Source organism: Vipera berus (genome assembly GCF_964194415.1).
Source record: "Vipera berus genome assembly, chromosome: W".
Lineage (NCBI taxonomy): Eukaryota > Metazoa > Chordata > Lepidosauria > Squamata > Viperidae > Vipera > Vipera berus.
Genome location: NC_138210.1, coordinates 47,023,175 through 47,046,253, shown reverse-complemented (window position 1 = coordinate 47,046,253; position 23,079 = coordinate 47,023,175).

Here is a 23,079-nt window from a genome sequence, read left to right as displayed (position 1 = left end):
ATTAATTATTATAATTAGAGAATATATTATTTATCTTTTCTATGGTTAAGGATTCTATGGTTAAGTGCGATAGGATTTAAAGAGTAATTATAGTAATTAGAATATTTTAGAGTAAGATTGTATGATGTAATACCCTGTATTCAGCTCTGGGAAGTCGGGGGGGGCGGTGTTGGGAAGGGAGGGAAGGGGAGGGGGGTGGGGGAGATGGGGTATATGTTCTAAAAATGTATTTTAAAACTTTTCAATAAAAATAAAAAAGAAAGAAAAAAACCTGGAGTTTATGTGTGTGTTTAGTTTGTGAGCCTTTCTTGCTTTGCACTTGATTGCTGTGTCTTTAAGGGTACAGGGAAGGGATTGGGGGGTTGCATTCTTACTACACTGTGGAAAGAGCTCAGAAGGGAGAGAGGAAGAATGACCAACCAGCTAGCTCAGGGGTCTACAAACTTAGCAACTTTAAGACCTGTTCCATGGCCTAATGGCAGCTGCATTGGGTGCGACGCGCGAGACAGCAAACAGCCACGTTGCACCAAAACCAAGTGGCCGGCAGGCTGTGGCTGCCCATGGACACAGTTGGCCCCCATGCTCTCGCTATGTGTGGGGGGCCGATGATGTCACCCCAGCCCCTGCCTCACCTTGCCTTGCCCTGCAGCAATGGCACCCCTGCCCTGCCCCCCCTGCCTCGCCTCGCCTCACCCCGCAGGACGAGCCTCCTGCCCACCATCCCCCTAGATCTCCCCCAACCCTGCCTGGCCTTCACAGCCATCCCTCCCCATGAGCAACATCAAGGTGGCCACGCCCACCCAGTCTGCCGAGACCACCGCAGCCATGCCCATCCAATGGGCCACACCCACCTGGCACCAGATGTACATAAGTGAGTTTTGGGTTGCAGTTTGGCTACTTGGTCCCACCAAGAGCCTTGGTGGAGCAGTGGGCTAATGCCTCCTTAAGTAACACCAGCTGCCTGCAATTAGTGCAGGTTCGCATCCCACCAAGCTCAAGGTTGACTCAGCCTTCCATCCTTCCGAGGTAGGTAAAATGAGGACCCAGATTGTTGGGGGCAATAAGCTGACTTTGTAAAAATGCCGCTTGGGGGCCCCCGAAAGCCCTAATAAGCAGGTATATACATAGAATGAAGGCTATTGCTAAGCACATTGTGCTTTAGATTGTAAGCCGCCCTGAGTCTTCGGAGAAGGGCGGGATATAAATGGGATTAAAAAAAAAAGGGTCACCATCACTGCTCTAACCTCTAAGCCACACCAACACTTTAAACACTTTGAACTAGAAATTCAGGTAAATGAGGGCAGATATGATATTGTTGCCATTACGGAAACATGGTGGGATGAAACCCACAAATGGAACACAGAGCTAGGGGGATTTAAATTATTTAAAAGAAACAGACCAAACAAAAGAGGAGACAGAGTTGCTCTCTATATAATAACTACTTCTCTACAGAAATAGAGCTCAACAATGATGAAAACTGTCTTGAATGCATTTGGGTCAATATAAAAGGGGGGGAAATGACATTGCCATAGGTGTATATTATAGGCCGCCCAACCAAACAGAGGAAAGGGATCAGACATGTCAAACTCACGACATCACGTGATGTTGTGCAACGTATCGGGATGCTTTCACCATTGCTGGCAATGGGGTGGGTGCGGCTTCCACATGATGCATCCGGCCCACAGGCTGGCAATTTGACACCCCTGAAATAGATGAACTTTTTGCTAGTCAGCTAACTAAGGTATGTAGGAAGCACATCACAATAGTAACGGGGGACTTTAATTACCCTGACATCAACTGGGAGACAAACTCTGCACCAAGTGGAAGATCAAACAGATTCCTAACAAACCTAGCAGACAACTTTGTCTCCCAAAAAGTAGAAAAGGGAACTAGGGGATTAGCCATATTGGATCTAATCCTCACTAACAGAGATGAAATGATAGAAGGTGTTGAAGCCACAGGAACCTTGGGGGGAAATAATCATGCAATATTGGAATTCAACATTCTAGAAGCACAAGCAATAGAACACAGTCAAACTAGAGTCTTGGACTTTAAAAGAGCTAATTTCAATAAACTTAGAGAGAGCTTAGGAAGGATTCCATGGATGAGAATCCTAAACGGGAAAACAACACAAGAAGCTTGGGAAATTTTGAAAAGTGAAATAATAAAAGCCCAGTCTAGCACAATACCAACAAAGAAGAAAAATAACAGCTCTCAAAACAAACCAGCATGGCTGCATAAAGAACTCTCTGATAAATTGAAAGATAAAAAGGACAAGTATAACAAGTGGAAAGAGGGGCACATAACTAAGGCAGAATATCAGCAAATAGCCCGAGCCTGCAAAGATGGAAGTGAGGAAAGCTAAGGCTCAAAATGAACTAAGGCTTGCGACCAAAGTCAAAAATAACGAAAAAAAGTTTCTTTCAACATGTAAAAAACAAGAAAAAAGTCAAGGAAATGATTGACCCATTAGTGGGAGAAAGTGGCAAGAAGGTGACAAGCGGGAGAAAGCAGAACTATTTAACTCATTTTTTGCATCTATCTTTATACAATGGGAAAAAAAGTCCAACCTATCAAAAACAGTACTGTAAAAAACAGATTAGAACCACAAGTTAAGATAGGCAAGAAAATGGTAAGTGAGCACCTGTCCAGCCTAGACGAGTTCAAATCACCAGGCCCAGATGGATTACACCCCAAGGTTCTCAAGGAACTGGCAGATATGATCTTAAGAACCACTGAACTACATTTTTCAAAGATCCTGGAGCACTGGGGAACTACCAGAGGACTGGAAAAGAGCTGATCTAGTTCCCATCCTCAAAACAGGGAAAAAATGGATCCAGGAAATTACAGACCTATCAGCCTGACCTCAATACCTGGGAAGATTCTGGAAAAGATAATCCAACAACGAATCAGTGAACACCTAGATGCAAAAAAAAGTCATTACTAAAAGCCATCATGGGTTTGTCAAAAACAGATCATGACAGTACTTCCGGTGGCTGCGCGGCACCGGAGACAGCCTTCCCGGGCTGCCCGCGGCTCAGCTGAGTAATTTTCACCTGAAACAGCGTCGATCAGCTGTTCGGGTGAATTTGAAGCCCCCTCCTCGGGAGAAGAGGAGGGGGTGAGGCCCCAGGTAGGGGTTGAGTTCTCCGGGGCCGCCTGAGCTTGTAGCTTGGGTGGCTGAAGGATCGAACTCCCCCGTAGCCTGGGTCGCTCCCAGCTGGCCAGCGTCTCTGCTCTGGATTTCTTGGAGCAGAGCCAGGCGTTTGCGACCACCCCTGCCTGAAGGAAGGACTATGGAATAAAAGGAGCAGGCAGAGCGGTACAAGAGGAAAGGATGAAGAGGATTATTATATTTTACTCTCGAGCTTGATGGACTTTTTTAAACTTAAAGTGAAAGTGCGTCACAAGTGGAAGTAAAAGATGGCGGCTAAACCTCCCTCAAAAACTCTTCGGAGTGCTGGAACTTCTCCGACGCAACAATCATCATTGCAGGCGTTGCATCCTCCTGATGTATTGACACCGAAGGATCTACAAGATGCTCTTGAAAAACATGCCCAGGTAATTCTGGAATCAATGGGTGATAAATTTGCACGGATGGAGGAGAAATTGGAGAAATTGGAGGAGAGAATGGAAGAGAGGATGGAACAGAAGTTCAGTGTGATGAAGGCAGACATTTTGTCTTCAGTGTATAAAGTGGCTGAATGTGTGGAAGACCTGGATGAAAAAGTGGAAGATTTGACTCAAAAGAATGCCATATTAGAAGCAAAAGTATTGGAGAATGAAGATTTAAGAGACAAAATGGACAGAGAATTGAGTCTTGCTCAATATTACCAGATGCAGTTTGCTGTTAGAATCAGAGGCTTAAAAGAGAATATTAAGGAAGATCTAAAGCAGCTGATTTCTGAGGCTCTGGAAGTGGTATTGAATCAGCCAGCATCTGAAATAAAGGGAGGCATGGATAAAGTGTTTCGTGTGAATTCATGGATTGCTAGACAGAGAAAGCTGCCTAGAGATGTGGTGGTTTATTTTGTAAAGAGGGAAATTAGAGATGAAGTTATACAAGCTGCCTATGATTCTAAAGTTGTGATTGCTGATCAAGAAGTTTTGGTTCTAAAAGAAATTCCTCCAAAGATTTTAAGGAGAAGGAAGGATTTTACATTTCTTGTGCAAGAGCTCAAACAACGAGATATAAGGTTCAGATGGGAGATCCCAGTTGGGTTGATGGTGATGCACGAAGGTAAAAGGTACCGTTTGGTTACTGTGATGCAGGCGCGTGATTTTTACAATAACGTTTTAAAAGCAACCCCATTATTACTTTTGGAAGCTGCAAAGAGATCTGGAGAAGGAGAACATCAAGAGGCTGAAGATGGACAGACAGAGGAGAACGGTGCTGGAGGAGATCAAGCTACAACTTCTTTGGATGATCTTAGAGAGCAGAGGGTGACGCGTGCTGCTTTAAAACGATTAAAAAATAAAAAATAAAAGAACAAGATCAGCAGAAGTCTATGGAACTTACAACGTACTTATAGCCAAGCAGTGGGAGGAGCATGGCCTAAAAAAGATAGTCCTATCAGAGCAGCGCTTTAAGAGCTTTGGGATGATATGCATGACAACTAAATTTTTAACTTGGAACGTTAATGGACTAAATTCACCACAGAAGAGGAAGAAAGTTTTTCAATATTTAAAACAATTCAAGATAGATGTTATATGTTTGCAAGAAACGTATATTAGGGTTGTGGATCAAAAGTATTTACTGAACTCAAGGTTGGGTACGCGATTTGTTGCTTCTGCAATGAATAAGAAAAATGGAGTGGTTGTTTATGTTAAAAGTGCTTTAACAGCAGACTTAATTGAAGCAGATAAGCATGGAAGATACGTTATGATAGAGCTGCTGCTAGAAGGCAAAAAGACGCTTTTAGTTGGATTATAGGCTCCTAATCAACAACAAGCTGACTTTTTTAGTTTACTTTATACAAAGCTTACCCAGTTGGATTATAAATCTGTTATTTTTATGGGGGATTGGAATGGTGTTTTGGATGTACAGATGGACAAGGCTGGAGCTTTTAAGCGCGTCCCAAGTCATGCTAGATTGCTTAAATCCTTTTTTTGAAATGAAGATTTTATATTAATAGTGTTTGTAGTTATTCTATATGAGCTAGAGAGTGATAGATTTTAGAGTTTACGGTTGTTAGCATGTGGTTGTTTATGATTCTTTTTTTTGTTTTTTATACCTTGTACTTAGCTCTGGGAAGTCGGGGGGGGGGAGGGGTAAGGAGGGAGGGATAGGGGAGGGGTAGGGGGGTTTGTTAAAGATAAAATGTATGATAAAACTTTTTAATAAAAAAAAAACAGATCATGACAGACAAATCTTATTGCATTCTTTGCCCAAGTGACTAAATTAGTGGACCAGAGGAATGCTGTGGATATAATTTACTTGGACTTCAGTAAGGCATTTGATAAAGTAGATCACAACCTACTACTTGATAAGATAGAAAAATGTGGGTTAGACAGCATCACCACCAGATGGATTTGTAGCTGGCTGACCAGCTGTACTCAGCATGTGGTCCTCAATGGAACTGCATCTACATGGAGGGAAGTGTGTAGTGGGGTGCCCCAGGGCTCTGTTCTGGGCCCAGTGCTCTTCAACATCTTCATCAATGATTTGGACGAGGGGATATATGGGGAACTCACCAAATTTGCAGACAACACCAAGCTGGCAGGAATAGCCAACACTCCAGAAGACAGGCTTAAGATACAGGAGGATCTGGACAGACCTGAACATTGGGCGCTATCTAAAAAAATGAAATTCAATGGTGAAAAAAGTAAGGTTCTACATTTAGGCAAGAAAAACCAAATGTACAGGTATAGTGTAGGTGGTACCTCGCTCAATAGTAGTAACTGTGAGAGGGATCTTGGACTCCTAGTGGCCAATCACTTAAATATGAGCCAGCACTGTGCTGCAGCCAACACAGTGCTAAGCTGCATTAACAGAGGAATAGAATTAAGATCACATGAAGTATTAATACCACTTTACAATGCCTTGGTAAGGCCACACGTGGAATACTGCATCCACTTTTGGTCACCACAATGTAAAAAAGATGTTGAGACTCTAGAAAGAGTACAGAGAAGAGCAACAAAGATGATCAGGGGACTGGAGGCTAAAACATATAAGGAACGGTTGCTGGAATTGGGTATGTCTAGTTTAATGAAGAGAAGGATGAGGTGGGACATGATAGCAGTGTTCCAATATCTCAGGGGCTGCCACAAAGAAGAGGGAGTCAAGCTATTCTCCAAAGCGCCCGAAGGCAGGACAAGAAGCAACGGATGGAAACTACTACTACTATTATTGTTATTGTTATTGTTGTTGTTGTTGTTGTTATTATTATTATTATTATTATTATTATTATTATTATTATTATTATTATTATTAATTTTGTCATCCTATATAAAAAAACATGTCTACAGCAAAAAAATATCCACTTCCTGCCCTAAATCAGATGAGAGACAACAATATCAGGGGTGTAAAGATGACAAACATGTCATCTACGATGTACGATGCTGATGCCCCGGAGCTACTGAACTTCAATCAGTTCATGTTCTCCCTCAGGCACAGGTTCGAGGACCCGTTGGCGGACAAAAAAGCCCGTGAAAGAATAAAGACGGTGAAGCAAGGCAGATGACCAGTGGCCGAGTATACCCAGGAGTTCAGGACCATCACTAACAAACTGAACTGGCCAGAAGACATCTTACTCAGTCATTTCAAAAATGGTCTGAAGTACGACCTCTACGACGCCTGCCTTCCATGAGGAGATCCCCACCAGCTGCAGTACTGGTACATCCTGGCCAAGGAAGCTGAGATCGACCTAGCCAAGAGACACCGCAGAGGAAAGCCCTGGGGAAAACCGTCATCAGAGCCACCCTGAGACCACGAAGCAGCAGCCAAAAAACCCACCGGTTGTTTCAGATGTGGAAAAGGGGGACACTGCACTGCAGAATGCCGCTCACGCACCCCAATCGAAAAGGCAGACCGGACCTCGAGGTCGTCGAGCTCCCCGCTACTGCCCAACGAGGGAAGGGAACTCCGGCCTACACTGCAGGAGCGTCCAACTCGTTGGACGACAACTCCGAGGATGAACCCCTGGTAAGTGGACCCATCGTGCCCCTTACCTGGACAGTAACCATACTAGCCCCCTCCATGCCCAAACCTGTAGAAGTTAGGGCGCTAATTGACTCTGGGTGCACGTGTTGTCTTATCAGCCCAACGCTAGTAGGAAATGTGGGCATTCTGGTGAGGAGGCTGAAGAAACCTATCTCCTTCGGTCAATCAGATGGGCCCATAGCAGGGGGGATGCCGGCCACCCTAGCCACATTGTCACTTCAACTCACTCTTGGCAACCACATAGAGACTATAAGTTCGTGGTAACCCCTGGCATGGAGTGCCCCATAATCCTAGGGATGGCGTGCCTAGCGAAATGGAACCCACGGGTAGATTGGAGGACAGCAGACCTTAGATTCCCAAAGGGAGAGCCACTCAACCCAACACCACGGGACCCCTCACGAGAGACCCTGGCCAAGAAGGCAGCAGTGGGGGATGAGAAAGAACTACCCAAAATACCTGAAGAATACAGGGACCTTGCCACCACACCAACCCACATATTGTGCAATAGAGATCAGACCTGGAGTGAAACTCCCAAAACCCAGACTGTACTCCATGAGCCCTGTGGAATTGCAAGAGATGCAAAAGTTCATAGATGCCAAAAGTAGCCACTCTGGTCCTATTCAGAGAGAAAAAGGACAGAACTCTTCGTCTCTGCATAGACTATAGAGCCCTGAACACCATAAGCGAAAGCAATCTATACCCTCTCCCCCTAATGAAAGACATGCTGTCCCACCTGTCAAAAGAAAAGATCTTCACTAAACTAGACTTGAGGGAAGCTTAATACCGCATTAGGATCAAAGAAGGGGATAAATGGAAAACTGCTTTTAATTGTCCCCTAGGGCAGGGCTTTTCAACCTTTTCACCCATTGTACCACTTTTAGGATAAGGCAATGTCAAAAACTTGACCAAAAAAAGAAAAAAAAATTGATAAAGTACAGGTAGTCCTCAACTTACAACAATTCGCTTAGCAACTGTTCAAAGTTACGATGGCACTGAAAAAAGTGACTTATGACCATTTTTCACACTTATGACTGTTACAGCATCCCCAAGGTCATGTGATTTACATTCAGATGCTTGGCAACTGATTCATACTTATGATGGTCCCAGGGTCATGTGATCACCTTTTGCAACTTTTTGACAAGCGAAGTCAATGGCCGGGGGGGCAGCTCAGGTTGCAGGGTGCCTGTGTGTGTGTGGGAATCCATGGGTCTCTGGTGGAGGGGGTTGGGACTGGGGTGGGTGCCCTCCTTCCTCCCTCTCTCCCATTGTCCCTTCCTTCCTTCTTTCCTCCTTCTTTGTCTCTTCCTCCTTCCCTCTCTCCCTTCCATTGTCCAGCTCTATGCCGCCCAGACCCCAGCCTGGAAAAAAAATCACGGATTCTGCCTCCGGCTGCAGCTTCTCCTCCACCCACCTGGTTCCCGAGTCTGGTGCGTCCTTAGAACTAAGGGGCTGCTCCAGCTGCTGCGTTCCCCGCATGCCTTTCAAGTTGGGATAGATTGCAGCTGCTCTTCAACTTTGGAAGGAAAGACACTGGAGACGCCTCTGGGAGACGCTGGAGAGGCGGCTGAGCCAACTCAAGGTCCCTCTTGCTGGGCACAGTGCCTGCTATCTCCCCTGCCCACTCTCTCTGACCAGGAATCCTCCTGACTGGCCGCCGGGAATGCGCATGGCAGAGGCGCTGCTTGGGGCTGGAGGGCGATTGCACACGCAAGCAGGACAGCCACACACGGGGGCGGAGGGGAGGCTGGGCAGATTGCAGGCACTGGTGGTGGTGCCGGTGCGGAGGGTGCTCGCGCATGTGATCACCCTCCAGCCCCAAGCAGCGCCTCTGCCATGCGCATCTGTCCCACTCATGTGTGCGTTCGCCATCTGCACCAGTGCCTGCAATCTGCCTGGCCTCCCCTCCCTTTCCTTCCTTCCCGCTCTCTTTTGCGAGAGGCCAAGAGGGAACGAAGCAGCCTGTTGTGATTCCGTGTCAGCCTGTGCTCCCAGCAGCTGAGTCCGAGGGATCTGAGGAGGAGGAGGAGGGGTTTGGAGAGCCTTTGGTGTCAGAGGGAGGCTCTGATGCATCACAGGAGTCTCAGTCAGAGGAACAGCTGGGCCCCTTCAGTCTTGTTCATTATGAGGCTCAGCTGTGTGAGGAGGAGGATTCAGACTCAGAGGAGTCACAGCTGAATCTGTTTAGAGACGCTAGAACAGGGCTTTTCAACCAGTGGTACGGGTAACACCTATGGTACATGGGCACCTGGCAGGTGGTACGCGACCATCCTAGAAAAGAGATAGCGGGGGAGGGGAATGAGCTGAACAGGTGGCAGCACCACAGAAGCCTGAGCGAGAGATGGCTGGAGCTGCAGGGCTGTCATGGCTCAGCGGAAGTGCCAGGATCAGCGCCAGTCTCCAGCTGGAGCTCGGCACTGATCCTGGCGCTTCTGAGCCCAGAAGAAGCACCGATCAGCTGGAATGTTGCAGCATCTCCATGGTCTTGTGATTTACATTCAGATGCTTGGCAACCGATTCATATTTATGACGGTCACATGTCCCAGGGTCATGTGAAGTGACCAAAACCTCCTGCAACCACCCAGCAGAGGAGGGGAATAAAAACCAAACACCCCCCACCCCCACCCCCACTGCCAATCCTCAACAGAAATGCTCACAACAATGAAAACCTCAGACAAAAGGAAGAGCACCGCCGGGCGGGAGGGCAGGTGTCTTGCTTGGCTGTGGCTTGGGGGGCACTGTTTTCAGTGCCATTATAACTTCAAACAGTCACTAAGCAAACTGTTGTAAGTTGAGGACTACATGTACTTCATCACATTTTTCCTTGGGGTTTTTTTTTTTTGGTCATCAAGTTTTCGACACCTTGCTAGGCGACTGGTGGTACTCAGATGCTGCCATATCCTAAAAGTGGTAGAATGGGTGAAAAGGTTGAAAAGCCCTGCGCTAGAAGCAGAAGGCAGTTGAGCAGAACAGACCAGAGGAAGTCTATGAAGCAACTCAGTGAAAGGAGGAGAAGGCATTGAGAAGCCACGCCTTGGGGCTGTTAATAAAAGGGGAAGGTGTGGGCGGTGCTGGTTGCTGAAGGCAACTGTTCATAGAAATCCAAAGAAAATCCTGGTCTGTTCTTGCTAATCTTCCTGTTTGACTCTTTCTTGAGGTTTGAATCATTTATTTTTGTTAAGGAAAATATCCTGCTGCTTTTGTGTTTGAAGCACTTTCTTATTTGGAACTGTAAATAAATTTGGGTTGGGTTTTTTCAGCCTACTCATTTAAACAGAAAAAAGCGGTTGTCCTTGATACAAACTGGGACAGTCGTAGGCTGGAACAGAACAGTTTGCCTTCAGCCTCCCACCCCTTACTATTATGGAGCAGCTACGTGCTGAGAATGCCCAGCTCTCCCAGCAGCTCGCTTTGTTGGCAGCTCAGGTAGCTCAGTTACAAGCACACATCCCTGCTGCTGCTCCACCACCAATACCACCCAGGAGAAAATGCCAAGTTGTGATGCCGGACAAATTTAATGGCAATCCGGATATGTTTCCTGCTTTCCTGGGACAATGCCAGCTCTTTATCAGCGTGAGAGCAGCTGATTTCCCCACTGACCGGGATAAAGTGGGGTTTATGTCAAGCCTTCTCTCTGGTGCTGCAGCTCATTGGGGCACACCCCTGCTAGCCCAACCTAGGCCATTGTTGGACATCTTTGTGGGGTTTTGTCTGATGTATGAGGACCCCGTAAAGACCCAGACGCCTGAAAGCTCTGAGGCAGGGCCAACACCCCCTACAGGGCTATATCAGCAATTTTCAGCTGCTTAGCCAGGATTCAGCCTGGAATGAGGTTGCGCTTGTGGGCGCTTTCCAGGATGGATTGTCAGAGGAGATGTTGGATGAGCTGGCCCGTGTTGATATTACTTCAGACCTCAGTGGGCTGATCCATCTCTGCAGATTGACGCTTGGCTGCAGCAGTGAAGGAGTCACCGTGCCACCCCAGAGACCCCTGCAGCCCCTGTTGTGCATGATATTCCAGTTCAGAGGGAGCAGCCAATGGAGTTAGGTGCTGCCAGGCCTTGCCTATCAGTGGCAGAAATGAACAGGCAACGTTCGGGGGGGGGTGTTTTTACTGTGGGGACCCTGGGCATTTGGCCGCCTTCTGCCCCAAGAAGCGACGAAGGGCATCAGTGACCGAGTCTGCCCCAAGAAAGCCACCTACTCCTCTTTCGGGAAACACCCCGAGCCCGATCTAAAAGGTGTGTTAGGTCGGGCGACCCACAACACCAAGCAATGTCCTTCCGATGCTGTCTGCGGACCTCCACGGCATCTGATATTGGAGGCACGTCTGATCCTCCCCGGAATGCCGAAGGAGATTCCAGTCCATGCCTTAATTGACTCTGGGGCCACCACAAATTTTATGGACTCAGCATTTGTGGCCAAATGGGCTGTTCCCCAGTGCCCGGTGTTAGGAGACTATCGATGGTCGAGTGCTCCTGTCTGGGCCAATTAAGGCAGCCACACAACCGTTATGTATGGCCATCAGTTCCCATGAGGAGGCCATCCAGTTCTATATCACCTCAGATCTGCATTTCCCCGTGGTCTTGGGACTGGCGTGGCTCTGGGCGCATGACCCACAGATCTATTGGTCACAGAACTTGGTCACCTTCCCAAGCTTACAGTGCGTGGACAAAAACTACCATATCTGTGCCGGCCACGTGGAGGGTTCCCCAGGGGTTTCCTTGCCCTCCGAACTGACTGATTATGCTGATGTGTTTAGCGAGACGGAGGCGGATCAATTGCCCCCGCACTGGCCCTATGACTGCCCCATTGATTTAGTCCCTGCTGCGCCTCTCCCAGTAAGGCGTTTGTACTCCATGTCGGACCCCGAGTTGGCTGCATTGCGAGACTTTCTGTACAAGAATTTGGCTCGGGGTTTCATTCGGCCCTCGTCCTCGCCAGTGTCTGCACCCGTGCTCTTTGTCAAAAAGAAGTCCGGTGAATTACGGCTTTGCTGCAATTATAGAAAATTAAATGCAATCACGGTGTGCAATCGATACCCACTGCCCCTCATCCCTGAACTCTTGGACCGACTCCAGGAGGCAAAGATCTTCACGAAACTGGAGTTGCTTACAACCTTCTAAGAGTTCGGTCGGGTGGAGCCTTGGTGGAGCAGTGGGCTAATGCCTCCTTACATAACACCAGCTGCCTGCAATTAATGCAGGTTCGCATCCCACCAGGCTCAAGGTTGACTCAGCCTTCCATACTTCCGAGGTAGGTAAAATGAGGACCCAGATTGTTGGGGGCAATTAAGCTGACTTTGTAATAATGCCGCTTGCGGGGGTGTGTGAAAGCCCTAATAAGCAGGCATATACATAGAATGAAGGCTACTGCTAAGCTTGTAAGCCGCCCTGAGTCTTCGGAGAAGGGCGGGATATAAATGGAATTAAAATAATAAAAATAAATAAATAAAAATAAATGAGTGGAAGACGGCGTTTGGTATTCGATATGGACACTTTGAGTACACGGTGATGCCGTTTGCCCTGACCAATGCCCCCATGTTCCAGCATTTTATGAACGATATTTTCCGGGACTTGTTAGATCAGTTTGTCATGATCTACTTGGACGATATCCTGATCTACTCCCCGCCGCGAGAGGTGCACCATCAGCATCTCTGTCAGGTCCTGCAGTGACTCCGAGAACATCAGCTGTATGCCCAATTGGAGAAGTGCCAGTTCTACCGGATAACCATAGATTTTCTGGGTCACCGCATTTCTCCTGAGGGCATCGCCATGGAGCCGAGTAAGGTTGAGTCTTTGCAGAGTTGGCAACCCCCACGTCATGTGAAGGATGTTCAGCGACTTCTTGGGTTCAGCAACTACTATCAGGCTTTCATCCCTGGGTTTGCTACCATGACAGCCCCCCTCACTCGGCTCCTACAGAAAAAGACTTGGTTTCAGTGGGATGCTCCAGAACAATGGGCTTTCCAGGCTTTGAAGGAAGCCTTCATGAAGTAGCCCATCTTGAAGCATCCTGACCTGCAACGGCCATTTGTCGTGGAGGCAGATGCCTCCGACATTGCCATTGGGGCGGTGTTACTCCAGGCGACGATGCCCAGCGGTACCCTCTTCCCTTGCGTGTACCATTTGTGGAAACTGAATCCGTCGGAGTGCAACTATACCATCTGGGAGAAGCAGCTACTGGCCATCAAAGTGGTGTTTGAGGCCTGGAAGGGGCGAGGCATCAAATCGAGGTCTGAACAGACCATAAGAATTTTGAAAGCCTGCAGACTGCTCAGAAATTGAACCAACGCCAGATTTGGTGGTTTCTTTTCTTTGCGAGGTTCAATTTCTGTGTCACTTATTATACCCTGAGGTCGCAACCAAAGAGTGGATGCTCTGTCCAGGAAGCCTGAATATTCCCGAGCGGAAGACAAGCTTCTGCCCAGGACAGTGCTCCCCATCGAGTCTTTTGCTGCAGTGTGGGAGCCAATAGATATACGGGCTCGGATCCGGGAGGCCCAGCAGCAGGATGTGTGGGTGGCTCAGCGGAAGGAGGAGGTGGGGCCAGAGTCCCCATGGAAGGTCACGGATGGACTGTTATTCTATTGTGACTGGCTCTGTGTTCTGGGAGGGCCACTCAGGGGACTCATCCTCAGCCAGTGTCACGATAATCTGGCGGCAGGGCATTTTAGCCTGTTCAAGACTCTGAACTTGGTCTCCCGTACCTTCTGGTGGCCCTGAGTCTGACACGACATTCAGGCCTATGTCATGTCCTGTATCCCATGTAGACAGGCCAAGTCAGTGACGGGGCCCCCGCCCAGATTACTGCAGCCCTTGCTGACACCCAAAAGACCCTGGGGGGCTGTGTCCATGGACTTTCTGATGGATTTACCCCCATCTTCTGGTTTCACGACGGTGTTCGTGGTGGTGGACATGCTGACCAAGATGGCGCATTTCATCCCATGTTGTGGTTTACTATCAGCCCACCCCACTTGTATGTTCATCCAGCAGGTGTTTCGGCTGCACGGCCTCCCTGATAGGGTCATGTCCTATAGAGGGGCCCAGTTAACAGCCCGTTTCTGGTAGGGGTTAATGCGGGCATTGGACGTCAAGATCTGCCTCTCGTCCGTGCATCATCCCCAAACTGACGGAGGGACCGAGAAGGTCATCAGAATTCTGGAGCAATATCTGCACTGCTATGTCAATCACCAGCAAAAAAATTGGGTGGACTATCTGGCCATAGCTGAGTTTGTGTTCAACAACTCGCAGCGCACCTCCACACAGATGACACCGTTCTTGGCCAATGTGGGATATCACCCCCAGTTTTTCCCCCTTTCCCCGTTAGACTCACTGGAGCCAGCAACGAACAACTACATGGCAGAGTTACAGGCGATCCATCGATTGGTGCGGTGACACAGAAGGCCAAGGCCAACTACAAAAGGTTTGCTGATCGGTCGAGGAGGGGTACGCCTCCACTATCGGTGGGAGATCGGGTCTGGCTGTCCACCAGGAACCTACCGTCTGTTGTGATTCAGGGTCAGCCTCTGGGTTCGGCAGTTTTGTGTAAATAAATTTGGCGGGCTTACTTCCAGCCTTTTGCCTTTTGTAAAGGGGTTGTCCCTGCCTTTTCTGCAGGGCCAGTAGTAGGCTGGAACAGAACACCGTCAACCTGGCCAGCTAAGAAGTTAGACCACTGATATTTAGGACCGTTCCAAATCAAGGCTGTGATCAATCCGGTCACCTATCGCTTAACTCTGCCACATTCCCTGCGTGTATATCTGGTCTTCCACCAGTCTCTGTTGGTCCCTGAGCAACCGGCGTGTCCACTCCACCGAGCAGAACCTCCCCCACCGGAACATTGTGACGGAGACAGCGCCCCTGAGTATGAGGTTGCCAGCATTCGGGACTCCTGTTGGATGAAAGGTCGCTTTCAGTACCTTATTGAATGGAAAGGCTATGGACCAGAGGAGTTCACCTTGGAGGATGCGACCACCATTCATGCTCCTGCTTTGGTGTCTGTCTTCCATGAACAATTCCCATACTGACCGCATCTGGATCGGCAGACCTGGGGGAAGGGCCCTGCGGTTCAGGATAGTGTTGTGATTCAGTGTCAGCCTGTGCTCCCAGCAGTTGAGTCTGAGGAATCTGAGGAGGAGGAGGAGGGGTTTGGAGAGCCTTCGGCGTCAGAGGGAGGCTATGATGCACTGCAGGACTCTCAGCCTGGCCCCTTCAGTCGTGTTCCTCATGAGGCTCAGCTGTGTGAGGAGGAGGTGTCAGACTCAGAGGAGTCACAGCTGAATCTGTTCAGAGATGCTAGAAGCAGAAGGCAATCCAGCAGAGCAGAGCAGAGCAGAGAAAATCTATGAGGCAACTCAGTGAAAGGAGGAGAAGGCATTGAGAAGCCACGCCTTGGGACAGATAATAAAAGGAGAAGGTGTGGACGGTGCTGGTTGCTGAAGGCAACCGTTCAGAGACGGTTTGACTCTTGTTGGATGTTTTGAATCATGTATTTTTGGTTGAAGAAAATATTCTGCTGCTTTTTTGTTTGAAAGACTTTATTATTTGGAACTGTAAATAAATTTGGGTTGGTTTTTTTCCAGCCTATTGATTGTCAAAAGGAAAAAGGGGTTGTCCCTGACACACAAACTGGGCCGGTCATAGGCTGGAACAGAACACAAAGCTGCCCAGCATACGCAGTGGGGTGGGCGCTCCTCACCTGGAGGCATTTCCTAGAAGGAAACAAAATTCCTTTCCAAGTATGGAGTGACCATAAGAACCTGGAAACACTAAAAGCACTCACCCCTAAACAAGCCCAGTGGTTGCAACACTTTCACCATTTCAATTTCACAATCAAACATCTACCGGGGGGAAAGAATTTCCTAGCAGATGCATTGTCCCAGATGCCTCAATACAATAGCATCCGGCCCAGCGTAACAAAACCACTCATGCCCGAAACGCAGTTGGCAGCACAAGTAACTACCCAAGCACAAGCTGAACTACAAAAACCGTTAGCCAGCTAAGCGGGGATTGAATTCAGAAAAGCCTTAGAAACCGATGAAGGATTCCTAAGCCACAAAACCTATGCACAATCACAGATGGACTGCCCTGGGTGGGAGAGAAACTGTACATACCAAAAAGCCAAAGACTTGCATTTATGCAGCTTTGTCACAACATGAAATCGGTAGCTCATTTGAGGTTCGTGAAAATGTTGCATTTAGTCAAAAGACAATTTTGGTGGCCATCCATCAAAAAGGACATTGAAAGCTATGTGGCCAGCTGCCCAACTTGTGCAGCAGTAAAGAAATTGCAAGGGAAATCGCCGGGACTGCTGCAGCCTGTAGCAACCCCCTCAGCACCCTGGAAGGAGATATCTATGGATTTTATAGTAGAACTACCAGAGAGCAGTGGAAATACAGTCATCTGGGTTGTGACAGATCTCTTTTCCAAACAAGTACATTTCATACCCTGCACAAAAATCCCTGCAGCAAAGACTTTGGGGAAACTATTTGTCCAGCACATCTATAGGTTGCACCTCAACGCATCATATCAGATAGGGGGGTACAATTTACATCGGAGTTCTGGAAGGAGTTTTTATCCCTTTTGGGGACCACTCAGGGGCTGTCAACTAGTCATCATCTGCAAACGAATGGTGGGACGGAACGTTCGAACTCAGTACTTGAACAATATTTAAGATGCTTTATTAATTACCAGCAGACAAACTGGACAGACTTGCTTCCGTTTGCTGAAGTCGCTTACAATAACGTGGTTCACTCCAGCACAGGTTACACTCCATTCCAAGTAGCCACTGGACAGAGTTTCAATCCCATGCCAGAACTGTCGCCTACTGAACCGGCCATTCCTTCTCTAAAGGAATGGATTACACAGCGTCCCAGACCAGCATACCAAACCACAATACAATGCAAGAGGACGCTCTCTATAGTAGACCGGTAAAAGAAGGTCATTAGCCGTTGTTCTATCCTGTTCTTCTGCAAGACCCTGAGGAAGTGGTTTCTCTGTTGGGCCTTTCTAGCCACCTGGGTTGTATTAACTTTCCAGGTCAGATCTTCACAGAGGTAGACTTGTGCTGTACTCACCACCCTCTGTAATACTTTCCTATCCACGGCTGTCAGACCAGCATACCAAACCACAATACCATACGAGAGGACGCTCTCTATAGTAGACCGGTAAAAGAGGGTCATTAGCCGTTGTTCTACCCTGTTCTTCTGCAAGACCCTGAGAAAGTGAAGCCTCTGTTGGGCCTTTCTAGCCACCTGGGTTGTATTAACTTTCCAGGTCAGATCTTCACAGAGGTAGACTCTCAGAAATTTAAAGGAGGAAACTCTTTCCACACAGTCCTCCCCGATGTAAAGTGGGGCAGGTTCCTCCTTTTTCCTCCGGAAGTCTAGCACCATCTCTTTCGTCTTGCCAATGTTCAGGTGCAAGTTGTTGTTGAAACACCATAGGGATAGTTTTTGTACCTCCCCCCTGTACGCTGTTTCATCTCCACCTGTAATAAGACCCACTACAGTGGTATCATCTGCGAACTTAATGATCGCAGTGGATGGGTCAGGCGATACACAATCGTATGTGTACAGTGAATACAGGTAGGGGCTAAGCATGCAGCCCTGTGGCGAGCCGGTGCAAAGCTTCAGGGGGGTGGATGAAACAGACCCGACCCTCACTGTTTGTAGCCGGTCCCTGTTCTGAACCAGCCCTCTTCTGGCCTTGTAATAAGGCAAACCCCTATTCAGAAAGAAGAGACTGGAGAGCGTCCAAGGCTAAAAGGCATCTGCCAAGATTTATTACGCAGTTAACAAAAACACTAGAGCTTGTCTTCTCAAGCGGAAAAGTTGCTTTCAGCAACCAGCCCCTCCCCAAACACTCCTTTTATAGAGAGCTCAGGGCGTGGTCTCCCTGTGCCTCCTCCCGAGGAGTCCCGCAGCCTTTCTTTGTTTGTTCCTGCTCGACTGCCTCCTGCGTCGGGCGTCCTTGAACAGGGCCAGCTGTGGGTCATCTTCCTCCGCACTCTCGGGCTCACGCAGCTGAGAAGAGGTCCCCGGCTGAGGGCTCTGCAAAGCCTCCAAACCATCATCAGCCGGTTCGTTTCCCTCCTCCCCCTCATCTGAGTCATCCGATACATCGGAGCCGGCTGTCGGACCCACAGGCTGGCCCTGAGTCACAACAGTCCCTCAGAAAGTCTTTGATCCAATCGCAGATGGAAGGGGAAAAAGTCAAGTCAGCCAGCTTTTCAATAAGGATGCTTGGCAGAATAGTGTTGAAAGCCGAGCTATAATCAATGAAAAGCATCCTGACATAGCTTCCAAGTTTCTCCAGATGGCTTGCTACAGAATGTAAAGCAGTAGCTATGGCATCGTCTGTCGACCTGTTCCCCCTGTAGGCAAACTGATGTTTGTCAAAGTCCGGTGGGAGGCATGTCCTAAGATGTTGGAGAACCAGTCTTTCGAAGCATTTCATCACTACAGATGTTAATGCAACAGGCACTCAATTACTGTTTTCTTCGGGACTGGAACAATGGTAGCTGCTTTCAAGCATGATGGTACACAGGCCGATTGCAAGGAGATGTTAAAAATCCTTGTCAGGACCCCTGCTAATTGATCAGCACAATTCTTAACCACTATCCCCAGCACCCCATCTGGGCCTGCAGCTTTGCTGGGGTTCACAGCCTTCAATACAGCTTTCACTTGATGTTCATACAAGGTGAGTGGCTGAGAATCAGAAGGGCGGCCAGCAGAGGCTATGGGGTCTGGTCTTTTCACCTCGTAGCAAGCAAAGAAGATATTCAGCTCCTCTGCCAACGAGGCATCGGTATTGACCGTGTTCCTCGTGTATACTGGACTTGAGCAAGACTCTGATGTACGATTTCCATTACAACTACATCAAACCCAAGTACGGAGGTAGAGCAGAGTTGTTGTTTACCCACACTGACAGTTTGGCGTACAAGATGAAGACCAAAGATTTCTACACAGACACCGACGACGTGGAGAAACTATTCGACACGAGCAAGTGCCTTAAGGATCACTTGTTGAATAAAAACCGGAGTTAACAGAGATGTGCTCAGCATGTTCAAGGATGAAGCCAAGGGAAAGCTGATTGAATAGTTTGTCGGGTTGAGGGTCAAGCTTTACTCATACAAGATGTTTGAGGGTGATGAAGAGAAAAAGTGTAAGGGTGTAAAGAAGGCTGTAGTCAAAAATACCATCACTCACAAAGACTACAAAGAGATGCTGTTTAGTCCCAAGGAACAGTACAGAACGATGAACATTATTAGATCCCACCTACATGACATCTACACAGAAGACGTTTGAGCGCCAACAACAACAAATGAGTCGTATTAGAAGATGGGATACATACATTAGCACACGGCCACTACAAGCTACAACATGCCTAGAAACAAAACAAAGTACATAATGCAGTTTAGAGGCCACAATTACAAAAAGTTTTTTTAGGTCTTAACCTAACAAAACCATTCATTAAGAAGCTTTGGCCGCCGTCAACAATAAACGAGTCATCATGGAGGATGGAATACAAAGCTTAGCATATGGACACTACAAAGCAGTTGTATAAACCTAAAAAAGTTTTGTTAGTCCCTAGCCTAACAAAACAAGCTGTGAATGAAAAGTTGGAAGCGCTGTAGCTTTTTTATATATGTAAAAATCATTTTATAAAATAACAAACATGGCAAGAGGTATCAAAGACCACCTCGCAGACTGGAAAGCCTGTGACCACATCAAAATGGTGAAGCAAGGGCTACAGCTGGTAGCTGAATACACAGAAGAATTCTGAGAGCTGGCCAATTGTCTAAACTGGCCAGAAGACATCCTGGTGAGTTGTTTCCAGGATGGGCTCAGTGAAGACCTGTACAACACCTCTGTGGCAGGCGGAGCCCTAGGGTGAGTGTACGATTGGTGCCAGTTCAATATTCGTCATCTTCAGCACCATGTCCCAAGCGAGTCCTGGTGATGTATAATACAAGGCAGGATCTAGTTTGTAGTTTTCCATGTAAACATCTCTAAAGTTCTCAAAGATGTCAGCTAATAGCAACACGTTGCTCTTGTTATACAGATTGTGGTAATCCCTGAGTGTTTTACAGCCGAATTCCTCCCACACCTCCTTCATGTGCTTATAGTCGATGTTGCTTATCTCGCTGTCATCCAGTTTTGAATAAAAGGCAGACTTTCAAGGAAGCTTGGTTTTGTTTAACCTTTCAACGGAGTTCATGTACTCGTAGGGGTAAACTCCTTTCCTCAGCAATAGATCAAACCGTTTTCCGCTGTATTCCTTTGCCAAATTTTTACACTGGTCTTTACATAGGTTCTTCACCAAAGCGGCGAGGCTTGCGAGCATGAACCTAAAGCTGTTGATAAACCGTAATTGTTGTCTAACTAGTTTTACCTTTCCCTTTTTTTTGGTAAACTTGTCAACAACCACCTCTCTGCTGAACAAAATGTATTTTTCCTCATTGCTCGGTATACAATGTATTTTTTCATTGTTTTCACCTCATAGCTTTTTAATGAATAGATGGCTATCGTTGTTGTGATTCAGGGTCAGCTTGTGGGTTCGGCAGTTGGGTCAGACGATTCAGAGGAGGAGGAGGGGGGTGTTGGAGAGGTTGCTGAGGGTGTTGGAGAGCTTGCTGATGAGAGCCCTCAGCCAGGCCCCTCCCACCTGGTTACGCCGCAGACCCAGCTGTGTGAGCCTGACAGCGTGGATGAAGATGACCCACAGCTGGCCCTGTTCAAGGACGCCCGACGCAGGAGGAAGTCAATCAGGAGTAAACAGAGGAAGGCAATGGGGCACCTCGGAAGGAGGCAGAGAGAAGCCACGCCCTGAACTGTTTAAAAGGGGAATGCGTGGTAGGGCTGGTTTGCTGAAGGCAACTGTTTGAATAGCTCCTGTTTCATGGTTCGTGTCTTGTTTTTGCTCTGTTTGCTTTTGTGTCCATAAATTTGGCAGGCTTAGTTCCAGCCTCTTGCCTACTTGTAAAGGGGTTGTCCCTGCCTTATCTGCAGGGCCGGTAGTAGGCTGGTACAGAACAATCGTACCCAGAAAGGTTATGGAATATTATGGGGATAAACCACAGTACTTTAAATTTTATATTGCATTTATTGTGCACCGCATCTCTTAACCTTCCCGTCAAGTTACAGTGATTGTGAACTTTATCTTTTTCGTTCAATTTACCTTTGCCTATGTGGCATTTAGCGGCTGCATCTTTAAACCTTCCCGTCAAGTGACAGTGTTTGTGAACTTTATATTTAACACCAAACTCACCTCCGCATATGTGGCACGTAGTAGCTGTGGCGTATTTCTCTGTATCATCTTTTGTAAATATCATCTTCTCTGGCTTCTTGAACCACTTGTAATTATCCTTAATGTCTTGCACGAACGAGTTGACAAATTTCTGCGCTACGTCATCTTTATTGTTATTAGCGGTGAATGCAACCGGGTCTATTTCATATACCATATCATCGAAGCATTTTATCTGGTAGCAAAACGAGCTTGGAATGTGCTTTTGATACTTGTGCGTGTAAGACTCTTTAGGGTTTGGTTGACGTGTATCCTCCATCGGTTTAATGAATGATTTGGAATCTGCATAGATAACAAATGGCATTCTCATTGACCTGTTCTGGTTCTTAAAAGATAGTGTCGTGCCGGCTTCTGGGAGATCTATCGTTACAGGTTCATGCAACAAACAAAGCTTGTGTTTCTTGAAACACTCTATCAAACGGGAACTGGTCAAACATTGCATACAATAGTGTGTGCTGTGATTTTTCTGTTTCCTTTGCCAACAGTCTGTTAAAGTTTTTTATCCAGGTATAGTGCTTCTTAACGCCATCAGAAATAAGCAACAGATTGACAACTTTATCACTTTGACGTCTGGTCACATACAGTGGGTTTACGCCTCTATTATATCCAAATACATTAAGACTAATGTTGTTATTTCATTTGAACTTGCTGTAAACATTTTCCTTGACAGCAGCCGGAAAATTGATACCATGCCAATCAAATTTCTCAGCTTGTTTTCTCAATACCTTTGTTATTCTTTAGGGATGAGCTTTATAACCTACTGGATTCCGTGCTCGCATTGCATTTGTTGTCTTTGTTCTTCACGTTGACAATCGCCTTTTTCTTTGCTAAAACAGGCAGAAGCAGAATGTACAATTTACCCTTAAATGGTCTGTAGGCGGTGACGTTTATTTCCAACCTTTGCACGGCCTTGAGCCTCCAGTTACACTCCCCCCTCCTTGGCGAAGCCCAAGCCCCATCATGATGGCTTGTGCTGCTTCACCACTACCCCAACCAGCCTCAGCGTCAAGTCCTATGCAGCAATGTACTCCCGATAGAGATTGGCATTCTGCAAGCCTGAGAGCTCAGCCCATAAGGCTTACAGATGTGGCTCCCCTGTGACTTCAATGCTTAAGGCTGGGCATACAACAGGCTTATTGGGGATCATGGTCAGTAGAACCACCTCCAATCAATCCCACATTTGATGGAGACCCTGAAAAGCTGTCGTTCTTCATGAACCAGGTGTGGGCCCACCTGAACTGCCATGCTCGTGCATACCTCAATGCAGCCAGGATGGTTGATGCAGTGGCAGCGAGCCTTGAGGGGGAATCCGCTGAATGGGAGACCACCCTACATGATGAACAAGCCCCAGAGTTGTGGGACATCAATTTGTTCATGGGTGAGCTGAGAGCCAGGTTTGAGGATGAGTCCCAAGCCCTGCAAGCTGAGAAGGACATCCATGACCTGAAGCAGAGAGGGAGGCCAGCTAAGGAGTAAGCACATGAGTTCAGGAAAGTGGCTGGCAGGCTCAGACAGTAGCCGGAGCGCTTGCTGATTCGCCACTTCTGAGCAGGGTTAGATTGGGATTTGTTCCAGGCATGCACCTACCAAGGCATCCCCGACCAGGTCCGT